The sequence below is a fragment of the Lepisosteus platostomus genome, chromosome 5 (assembly GCF_059453375.1).
Source record: "Lepisosteus platostomus isolate fLepPlt1 chromosome 5, fLepPlt1.hap1, whole genome shotgun sequence".
Lineage (NCBI taxonomy): Eukaryota > Metazoa > Chordata > Actinopteri > Semionotiformes > Lepisosteidae > Lepisosteus > Lepisosteus platostomus.
In genome coordinates, this window is record NC_142615.1 from 66,355,505 (window position 1) to 66,367,720 (window position 12,216).

Consider the following 12,216-nt stretch of genomic DNA (forward strand, 5'->3'; position numbering starts at 1 on the left):
GGGTCAGCTTGTCGGCACGCCCATCTCCATTTGGTGGTTTGAGCTGATGTTGCCATGACGTTGCCATTAAATGCGACCGAGAATACTCCAACCGGCGCGCCGCTACGCCTGCCGTCGGAGAACTAAGCCATGGCACTGGCATCAAATATCCCTTTTACAGCCACTTGGACACATCTCAATTGCTCTGAGACACCTGTATTCAGTGTGCGCTGAGCCTGCTCGCTGAGCAAGTGACGAGAAATGGCTTATGTCCAAGGAGCTCAATATGCTTTTTATGTTCAACGGGGTGTCCACTACAGCTAACACTGAAGCGCAGCACAGGCTCTGTGGTTTGACATCTCCCAAGGTAAATGTTGAAATTGTAGGTGGAAGAGGAAAATTACCCTTGAGTATGGGGAAAGAGGCAACTCATGTCCGGAGGGGGCTGAAGTGTGTATGGAGGTGGCCTAGTGGTTAAGGCAATCTCTTCTTAATACATGATACTCTGCACAAGTAGGTTTGAACCCCATTCTCCTCGAGGAAGGGCTTTGACACATTTTGACCTTTTTAAACTTGGTGTGCTTTCGTTTTGTTTCTTCGCTCCTGTACTACAGCAGTAATATTTCTATAGGTGTATGATCATGGTAGGCTGACAGCAGGAACACGTGGCCCACAAGCAGTGACAATATCAGATGTGTCTGCAGTGTGTTGGTTTGTAAGCAACGATAAAATAACTTGACATGGAAGCAGGTGTGCCTGCATTAATATAGCTCCATCGAGAGGAAAAAGTAACACAAGAACCGACATAAATTCAACAGCACGTTTCTGCAGCTGAAAACGGAACCTACTCCACGTGATGATTGAGCTCACAACCTCGGTATAACTCCACTATAAAAGCACTACAACCTGACCAATTGCGCTACTGGAGTAGCACAGCACAGTAGCACATTTTCCTCAGTGCACTCAAACAGTGCTTCTTCCCTAGCCTACCAGCTTCAAGACTTTTTTAAATTGATCAAAGATTCATTGGAAAAGGTTTGTCGATGGGTCAGGTGGGAATCACACCCAGATTCACTGCTTGCAAGGCAGCTATGTTCATCATTATACCCAGGACTGGCGCCAGGGGAATGATCTGTAGGGGGGGGGGGTCTGAAATCCTGAGGGGGGTAGTGATATTTCGGTTTAAACGGAGCCATTGCAACCATCCAAGTGAATTCTCGCAAGCATGCCACTGATTAGTATTTCATGTTAGAAGATAACGACAAGCAATCTGGTATTTAGTGATGAAGAACAGTTCCATGTTCATCAGAACTCACGTGATTATTTTTGCCTGGAGCATCAACCATATGTGTTCATTTTTTGCAACAACATCAATGGTAACGAGGTTCTGAATCATTAAGAAATCATTGTAAAACCAACAGAAAGTACAACCTTCTATAACTACAGTCCTAGTTATATAACGATTGTAAGTATAAGGATAAACTACTGCAAGGCATTGGTCCACCTGAGCAAATAAGGTCATAATAATGTTGACACCCCAAAACATAGACACTATGTAACGTGCTGTTCCTGGACAGATAGCCCTCCTGCACATCAAACAGTCTGATGTAGTAACTGTGAATTCGGGGTTAGTGTAGTTATCTGACCATTGACAAAGTACAACTATTTTTTACGGCTCAAGTTAAGTAAGTGAAAGTGTTCAAAAACTTTTTATCCAAACCTTTTATCCAAAACTGAGGGGGGTGGGACTGTTCAGTTGAGGGGGCGATTTTGGCATGCCAGTAACATTTTGACAAAACGTCCAAGAGTTACGAAAACACTTACTTTGTGTATAAAGTACATTGTGTACACACTGTAAGTTCAGAACGCGAGAAATACTGCTCAATATGGGATCCTGTCCAGGAATATCAGGGCTGTAAGGGGGTCAGATCTATAGATGTAGTAAACACAGTGTGTCTGCTCTCTGTGTGAGAGCCGGACAGGAAAAATAATCTGTGGTCTGGGAAGAAGAGACCCTCGTTGGAAGAGCGGCGCTTCTCACAGGAGAGAATGAAAAAAAATATTTTTCTCCTTGGGGGAATTAAAAGCACTTATGGGGAGTGGTGTGATGGTAGTGCATCTGATACCACATCAAAAGGTTGTGTGTTCAAATCATGTTGAGATCGGATGATGTATGTTCAGGTTCAGCTGGTGCCGAACCCAGGAATTAGACCATGCAGTTTGGTTTTATCTGTACACCACATAGATAATCTAAATGAAATAACAGAGCAGTACAGGACACGCATTCAGGAAATTACACAGCAAGTCATTTTGAACATGACAAGAGAAAAGGCACACCGCACATCCGTGAAACATCACATCCGACTTTAGAGACAGTTACATCACAGAATGGAAGTTTCAGGCCCCTTTTTCATTACAGGTTCAAACTAACCTGAAAGTTACAGAGTTTTAGGTCACTTTTGTATTAAAAAGTGTCTGAAGCCTATAAATATAATTTGCCCTTTTTTAAATTGTGGATGAAATCCAATCCCATGTACCAAGACCTTACAGTATATTCATGTTAATTAAAATGACTAATGCTATTGGACATTAGCTGGTGCTTTTTGTAACGATTTGCTATTTCATGCTGGAAAGAAGGAAACCCAACCAACGTTTGCTTTCAGGTGCGGTTCATTCACATAATGGACATCTATTTCTGAGTAGCCTGATTTAAAAACACACGAACCCAGTAGAAGTCGAACCTACAATCTCATGATGCAAAATCAGACGCGTTATCCATGAAACCACTGGCCAATCATGTAACTGAATTGCACCATGGTGAGTTCAGTACTGCAACTAGTAATTACTAGTAATAGTAATAATCCCATCCTAAATTTCTAAGTGAGAAACGTGTTTTCTACATTTTTATCAGTTTTAAAATATCATCTCTTTAATACAGACAAAGGGTTTGTGTGTCACTTTGAAATTCTGATTGATTTAGAATTCAAAGAAAAAGATGTTTTCTTCAACAACGCAGTGAAATTATGACATCTTTCACTCTACTTCTCTCTTGTAGTAAAGCAGACCTTGCAGTGTGAGCATTTACTCTAGTAAATTAGGTCATATATCATGTTAAATCACTTCTTCAAAACAAAACATTTCCTGGTGCACGTTTTCTCCATGAAAAAAATACATTTTTCCCTTACATGATTTCTTTTTTTTTTTCCATCAGAGTACAGAAAGAAGAAAAAAGGGAAAAGCAGTGTCGCAAAAAAACTCCATCGCCCTTGGGAGATGCCAAGCTCATCGGATATGAAAAGTGCCCACTAAAAGCAATTTCTTTTCATTTATCTTAGCGTCGGGGCTGCTATTGTGTGTAGAGGAGGCAACTTGCTCAGCCAGCAGACTCACCGCTTACTGAATACAGATATGTTTTGAGTGTCATGCTGATCGTCTTATAAATGCAAAAGAAACTTTTAAAGCTGATAAAGTTTTCCATTGTAATTTGCATGTAGCTACAACGAGAGATTTTATCAGTTGCACGTTATCAGTATTTTTTACTTTTTGTTTAGTACTGGAAATATATTTTTTTAAAATTTTTCTAAAGAAGATCTCAAGAAGTATTGCCAGGACCTACCTTTAGCACTCAATAGCGATATTAATGGAGTAGAAATGTAAGGTAAATTGGTGATCTGAGCCAAAATAGTCCTTACACGCCTCCTGGAACAGTGTTCGTATTCATAGCAAGTTATATTCTTTTTCAACCCCAAACGTTGCTATTGCATTAAGCTTTGTGTGACCATTAGAGGTTTCGATAGCTTCTGGAGAGCACACTTTTCCAAACTGAAACCTATAAGAACATTATTCAAGACGCACCATGTCCCCGAATCATTCATCGGGACTAGGATTAATATCAATGGAAAGTACTTCAAAATAAAAGATTTAACTGAAATATTAAAAGAGTAGGAAAGCATTTAAAGTAGAAAAAAATCAGTTCAGATGATATTTAATTTTTTGAGAAATGGGCACATACATCAGCTCAGTGAGCAGTGCGAGGTGCTCTTCTGGAGATGATGTTAAATTAGTTAAAATCATGTGATAGTTAAAAAAGCTTAATACTTAGTTAAACAGCCAGCACAAATGGTTGCGTTTGTGATTATGTCACTTCTCTACTACAGCAGCGTCGGTAAAAGACCCTCTGAAAGCAGTAAAGCTCTGCACAACTGAATTCGTTGCTATTTGGAGAAATCCACAAACTCGTGTTTTTCATGTGCTTTAAAAGACAGCCATACTCACCGACAAAATAAAGACACTGCTGCTGATTTTTTCCGAAGCACAGTTGACCTTTCTGAGCCAATTGATGAAGCTCACCCAATGAATACTATAGCAGAAGGTGGAGGAAAGTGCAACTTTGTAACTATCGCAACCACAGGAACAACTGCAAGAAGTAGAATCAATTTCCCATCGAATGGTGTTGTTGTCTGAGGTACGCGATGTGAACGTGTGCAGAGAATCCCACAATCTCTTCAAAACTTGGACAAAGTATTTCTGATGGAGAGCTGTGCGCAAAGATTGAATAAGCTTTGCTCCTGCCGATGATTCTGCGTGAAAAAGCACAGCATTCAAGTTTCACAGACAAATGCACCATGCCTACTGTAGCGGCAAGGCTTATTAATAAGAAAGAATTAAGTGTTCTGAGCCTTCCCAAATGAGGCCCCATTTCTCTGTTCATCTCTGTGGTGCAGCCACAGAGAAACTATTCATGCAGGCTGATTTAAGGTTCCTGATAAGGACAGCTCCCAAAGGGGGATGCACTTAGCTAAGCCTGGCTATCATGATCAATGGTCATCCATTGGTGCCTATCTGTCTAGGGAGTGCCAGTTGGACATCTGGACTGCATTCCTAAGTGTCAGGAGTAAGTGACTCATATATCACCTTGATCAACCAATCAGGGGCTGGTAGGGCCGAGTAACCCACGTGGGACTCTGATGCCCATGGAACTTTCAGCCAATCAACAAGCTCCTCCAAGTTCCTCCAGGTAAAAACAGGCAACACAGAGATTTAGGGAGATTCAGTGAGATTCAGTAAGATTCTGGAGAGGATTCTGTGGACTGTTCTTAAGGGAATTCAAAGGAGAATTCCAGGGCAGGACGGCCCAGGAGCAGAAGGCTCCCAAGGGCAGGACATTCTCGCAGCGTGCCTCCTGACCATCCTGAGACTCAGCCCGGACAACCACGGAACGGCCAGTGTGTCCGAGTGCCAGAACTTTCCTTTGTTCTAAGAGTCTAGAGTGGAGGTTGCCAGAGAGTAACCAGCAGCAGGCCTCGTGAACAGGTCGGAACTGTGGACAGCTGAATCACTATTCAGAACTAGCTCTTCATCAGGAACGAACCGGTCCTCTTCCTGACTTGCTGGGACCCACAGTCATCTTTTCTCCTGTGCACAAACTTTGCTAGTTAAAGCCAACAGTGAGCATCAGCAGTGCACCGTCACAAGCCGCACAGCACAGCCTGGCAGCGAGCCAGAGAGCGCGGATTGGACAGCAACAGCCTGCAACTGTTTCTTTGTGCCCGCAGGAGATCTGAATCCCCAGAAATTGGATGAGTATTCAACTTCACTGCATTACAGCTCGAGAATTCAATTGTTATCCAAACCAGTTGATATCAATTTAATTCCTAAGAGTTATGTACTTGTTTTGAGTATCTAATGTAGAAGTTGTAACCAAGTTCACTTTACGAAACGGTCTTAATGAATGATATACTGAACGTATGTCCTCTTGATATGTGTAACACTTTGTAACTGATTGAATATATATCTTTTGTATTCTGATAACCCTCTCGATAAGATCTGTTAGGTTTACATGCATATTCTATGTATTAATAAATGTATACTCGTGTATTAGCACCTGTGTGTGTGCGTTGTTTGAGTTATGTCGCATGGTTGGACTCTAAAGCCATCAAAAGAATCAACTTTGTGATTTACTGCTACAATTAATAATTGTCTCAGTAAATGCCCAAACCCTACAGAACTGGTGCCTTCAGAGAGCCACTACAGTTACATATTTGGCGTCCCTGAACGGCCGGTTTTTCTTACACTACAGAACCAATTTTAAAAACAATTGCGGCACACTACGATTCACACTGACTCAAAAGTGATCACGGCAGATGTTGTTCCCTGCATAATGCTGAAGCGACCAAAGAGCATTGCTGTTGGGAACACAAAATGAGGCTTTTTTATGCCTTGATGTTAAGCTGACAAAGACTATCTTGAAACACCTATTTCAGTCTCTCGACAGACTGCCAAGCAAAGCTTTTACCCATTGACGTCGCAATAGAAGGAAGGTCTTAACCCACCAACACTTAGCAGCGGCAAGATTCAAACCTAACCCATTGAAGAAAATGGAGCACAAACCCAGCACTTAGACCACCCAGCCACACTCCTTACACCTTACTCTTTTGGAGAAAGTCGGGTGGGTTCAGCTCTTGTTGTGCGACGCGTGGAAATGACTGCATCTTCGTTTTCCGAGATGTTTCCTATCACATCTTTGTCAGCTCTGAATATAGTGCTTCTTTGGAGCAGGCTTCAGACCTTTTATTTTATTTATAAAGGAGGGCCATTCAGAAACATGTAATTCCTGTTTTAGAAATGCTTTGGGCGGTGTGTTTTATATAATGCACAAACAGTATTCTGATTGTATACTGTAGACCTGTGTAGCAATCGTACTGGACGTGACTGGGATTCTGAAATGTTTCTTGAAAAGGTATTTAGGGTTGCTTGAATCTATTATAAAAAAGTGACCCGAAACTTCCAACCTTCCAATCACTGATGTCGCTCTCCCTAAACCTGTTACTGATGTTTTGCTGATGTGCAATGTGCCTTTACTCCTGTATTAAAAACGACCTCTGTTGTTGGGCGGAGTTGAAGGAGAACTAACTGCACAGAAAAAGTACGTAACGATAAAATATTTCTGCGCGTGAAACACATCAATCGTTCAGCATTTCTAAAATGTTTAATTGAATTGACAAAGAAATCCTCTCCTTAAACTTCGAAAAGGATTATCTGTTGAGCCAGCAGGCGTAACACTGCAGTTGCCCGTTTCTCACAGGTGTTTGAAGTTGTGGATAACATTTAGCAGGTTTGGCACCATGGCTTAGCTGGTTAAGCCGCCTCACTAAAAACCAGGAGACCCTGGGTGTGAATCCCAGTGGTATCTATTCGTAGACAACAGGCCACTCATTGTCAATATTTATGGAGCTTAATTTAAAGACAACGGGAGAAGCATGAGTTACAGCTTTCTGTAGCTGTTTTATAGAGCGATGTATTGGTTGGCTCTGTGGCGCAATGGAGAGCGCATTGGACTTCTAGGCTTTGATAGAATGAAGTCATTCAAAGATTGTGGGTTCGAGTCCCACCAGAGTCATGTATCATTTTGATTCAACCTTTCAAAATCCTCTAGGGATTAGTGTTGATCAAGTCAAATAAAGGACTTCTTAAGAGTCCACAGTTGAAAATGAACGAGCAGCCACAAGAAAGAAATTAGCACTGGACTGTGATCACATTACTCCTGTCCTGGACTCCTTGCACTGGCTTCTTGTCAACTTCAAAATCCTCATGCTCACCTATAAGGCTCTCCATGGCTTGACACCACAGTACCTGTCTGGGTTATCGCCCTACTCCCCACCTCACAACCTTGCTCTTCTAATTCTGGTCTCCTATCTGTCCCCCAGTCCATCTACACTCTATGGGTGACAGGGCCTTCTCCTGTTTTGCACCAAAGCTCTGGATCTTTATTCCCAAGGATATCAGAGAGTCACCTTCTCTAAACTCCTTCAAATCCAGACTCAAAACCCTCTTCTTTAGAAGAGCCTTTAATGAACTATTCTTTACCCCTCTGTTCCTACTGTATTTAATACCACCATCTATTGTCTCCTCTAACTGTGTATTCTCATCCTGCTTATCTTGTGTATTTTTTAACTTTATTGGTTTCATTCTGTAAAGCACTTTGAAAAGCCACCTTTAAAGGCACTATATAATGTATAGATTATTATTATTAATAATAATAATGAACAGCGCATTTAACACTGAGCACATGCGGTCCAAAAGGATTGCAAAGGTTGGGAATTAGCCTTTCACTCGTGTTGTTGAAGACCGTATCCTGGCTTTGTTGCAGGAAATGTCTGGATGCCATCACCGGATCAAGGAGAGGATCAGGGTTTTGGGAAGTCTTTTTGATGCCTGACACTGTGTGTTTCCTGGTTGTAACGGGTGTCATTCTGGACCTAAACAACAGAGAACACCGTTGAAAAAGCTGAACTGCCTAGCGGACACTTTGTCGCCTTCTTCTGACCTGTATTTAATGCGATTCTCTGAAAACTTGGCACGTTATATCTGTGCTACCTTTATGGAGGGCACACTCATAAGAATCATAGATTCGATCACAAGCATCTAAAAATGAGCCTGAGAAAATGACATCACGCTATGAGGCTGAATGGCACAAATTCTCCTGTTACTTCTGCAGCAAATGTGTGTTTTTTGCTTCTTAACACTGAGATAGTTGGAGATATTTGGCAGCAGTGGGATTCCAACTCACACCCCCAAAGAGACTAGAGCTTTAATCCACCTCTAAATTAAAAACTAGGTGACTTGTAATGGCTGGTAGGAGAGGAAAGGTATAAATGCTTCTTTTTTGGACAAAGTCTTTATCTTTTTTTTCACCAGTTGTTTTGATCAAATTATTGTAACGCAGTACCATATTAAGGTATAATATGTACATGAACGTCATGTCTGAGTCGATGATGGCAGCTGAGTATCGCTGGAGGACAGTTCATCATGAGTGGGTAAGCCTGCATAATGAGGGAGAAGAGATCGGCCTCTCTGACGGAGTGTCCAGTGACACTAACCTTCTGTCCTACTGTTCTCTGCTAATGTAGATGGTGAATGTTTATTTAGGTGAATGTAAGGTTTCATTCTTGTAAAATATTTCCGAGCACTTTTTTTGTTGCTGAAAATTAATCCTGTGCATTTGAATGAATTCCGATATTGTCACCTAATTCCATACATTGTTTCATCAAACTAGAACATTTAGAGGAGGTCAATTGCATTTATGAATTGCATAGTGATAGTATTTCTTTCCATTTAAATACTTCAGTCAAAAATGTAGAGAAGGTGCTCCTGTTTTCACCATTATAAGAACTGTGATGCACCAGTAATATTTACTCTCATAAAAGTATTGTAATTGTATTGTTCTGTTCTGTAACAATCTTGAGTGACACAAACCTTCTGTTTTACTGCACTACACTTCTCCAGAGGCCAGTTCAGCACACAAGGATCCTCAGTCAAACAAACACTGCAGTCGCTTGATAAACGCTATTTCTCATCCTTTCTCTTAGTGTCGGTGCTACTATTGTATGCAAAGGAGGCGACTTGACAATGAAATCTTAAAGAGAGTCTTCATGAAGGTGTGTGTCGGCAAGCTCTCCACCTGGCAATTGACTGGGCTTGTGAAGAAATCAATCTCATTCAACAACCATACAAATTGCACAGCTTAAGGCACATGAAGCGAAATCTGTGAGCTGATTGACACAAAACAATGTCACTTCACATTATCTGCAAAGTTGTTTTGCTTGTCTGACCACCTCTTCCTACTTTACAGTGAGCACATATATTTCAGTTTCTTTCCCCCATGTGGAGATGTATCCACTGCCAAAACTGCTGTCTGATTATTTAAATTATCTGTAAAACTGTTACATGACTTCATCTAATTGTAAATTTATAAGACGGTCTGTGAGACATTTGTGAGAGTAGCTGAATCCCAGGGCTGGTTTGGAATCACACAGACAGGTCTTCTGTGTGATCTGAGTCCCACTGCTCAGAGCTACAGACTGGTCAAATGGTCACTATTGTAGACACGACCATCGGACCATCGGCTACAAATAATCAATATACCGATCATAGTGTCACTACTGGTGTTTATTACATAAATACTGTATATAAATAATAAGATAATTCCACACTCATAAAACATTTATAAACATTTTGGGAGGCTGACATACGGTAAAGAAAGTAATACTGAAGGGCTGGAAGTCCTGGAAAGCGTTAATAGATCCTTCTTGCTTCCGACCTGGAACAGAGCCCACAACTGCCAGATCAGTGACCCCTGAGCCCAGTTCACAGAGAGGAGAACCAGGAGCTCTTCTATGTCTCTAAGAGGGCTGGGAGGAAAGATAAAAGGGGGAAATGTCTGATATTGTTCATGTAGCAGCACTGATTGTCTGAATATCTTCTGGTTCTGGATTGTGAGGATAGAGAGCAGTACGGAGTTGAGATCCTGTCTGAGTGTGAGTCTGAGCTGTGAATCTGACTGAGAAGAGAATAATGATTTTTTATTCTGCCTGAGAATTTTCCTGAGAATTTTTTTCTTTTCCAAGTGGTGTTACATCCCCTTCAGATACTCTGCACAGACTGCCAGAGAGAAGAGGAGAGAGAGATGGACAGATAAGAGCACACACAGCAAGAGACACCGACATCTTGGTTTACTTTGAAGCAAGTGTTAATTTCTTTTCTGGAACAAGTTGTTTCTGAACTTCAAGAAATTCATACAACTTCTGAAAGATAAAATACAAATCTTGCTTCTCAGGACAGAAGAAATGCTTCCAAAAAATGCCAGTGATTTTTTTCTCCTTTTAACGAAAAGTGGAGAAAAACAACAGCAGTGCAACTCCGTCGGCTTGATTTAGCTTAATACAAGTATTCACTTCCTTTTCTGTAGATTACAGCCTGCGAAAGATGAAATGAAGTTCTTGGTTACTCTTGGTCAGTGCAGAAGAAATACTGCCAGCTGGCAGGAAAATGACAGTATTTTATTTTCTTTAACTACAAACATGTGAGTTGTGAAAAGCAACGGGAATGTGTCCCTGTGCAGCTGTTAAACAAAGGGCTGGTGGGTCAAACGTACTCAGGGACATGCTTCAGATTGTGATGATGTAAACAAAATCTCCGCTAAAAATTGAAGGGATTTCTTCGCAAACCCTCTTGAATGTGGCAGGAAATCTTCGTGTTTTACTCGTGTGCAACTACAACAAGTAAACAAATAAGTACCTAAGTCAATGTCCAAGAAAACCATCTTCACGTGTGGAATTTTTCTTTAACTGGCTGTTGGGAGAATTCATTTATACACCAGTTGTATCCTTAGCAAAAATATTTTAAAATTAGAACACAGATTTGTTGGAGAACTTGACAATCCTTGACAATCATTATTAAATGAGCATTATACAAATGTGTGTTGATATTTTTAATATGTACCTTAATTGTAATATATATATATACATAATTGCTTTGATATGGATGTTCATTTGAAGGAATTGAGGAAACTATGAAGGATCGCAGAACAACCAAAGATACATTTGGGCATCTGCTATTGGTAAAGATGAAAGAGTACCTTAAGTGTGAAGCTTTCATACACACGAGAGAAAAAAACAGTTTTAATGCACTTCATTAAACTGATGGTATGCTTATCAATCGTGCATAAAGTGTACATAGCAGAGGATGGTTTCGATCCATCGACCTCTGGGTTATGGGCCCAGCACGCTTCCGCTCCGCCACTCTGCTGACAGCTGTTATAATGTGATTCAACACAACTGCTCTATCTTTGCTTTCTAAAAGTGCGCCCGAGATGAAAAGTCTAAACGGTAAACGCAGACGTCACTTTGAGCACTTGGTCTTTTATAGCACAAATCATCACCCGCTGCTCTACATGGGCGTGTCTTCAATATCGTTGAGAACCAAACCTTCTGCTTTCCGAGGCAACTGATTCTTTCGTCGTTAATTCCCAAATCTTCAATGAGAATCAGTGAAACGAAAATCAAACACATGTACACACTCGCGTCCTAACCTGAAAGAAAAATCTACACCCACTTTATAATACTGAAAATGATTCAGGAAGTACAGCAAAGTTCTAAAACCAGCGAATGCATCTGCATACAGTACATAAAATGTCAATTTTTCAAAAGTAAAATCTTCAGCTTTGAAAGATTACCATCCATATATTTTCGTTTTTCTCTTTTTTTACATAACACGCTTTCGAGAAACAAACTGTCTTTTAATTAAGGTTTCATTAGAAAATGTGTATCTTGGTTTGCCAAGTTAAAATCGGCACATCCCAGTGGGCAAAAGATGTAGAATATACGACTATTAAACGCATACCAGACGTGTAACTGTGCTCCGTAACTGGTCTAGAATGAAATTTTAATATACGTATAT

At 40.8% G+C, this 12,216-nt stretch overlaps 1 non-coding gene across 1 annotated transcript; it reads left to right on the forward strand.

Annotated features, from left to right (window-relative positions):
• The first annotated feature begins 7,285 nt into the window (after positions 1 to 7,285).
• trnar-ucu (transfer RNA arginine (anticodon UCU)) lies at positions 7,286 to 7,378 on the forward strand. The gene is made up of 2 exons: positions 7,286 to 7,322; positions 7,343 to 7,378. It is a non-coding gene; the product is annotated as a tRNA-Arg (tRNA).
• The last annotated feature ends 4,838 nt before the right edge of the window (positions 7,379 to 12,216 follow it).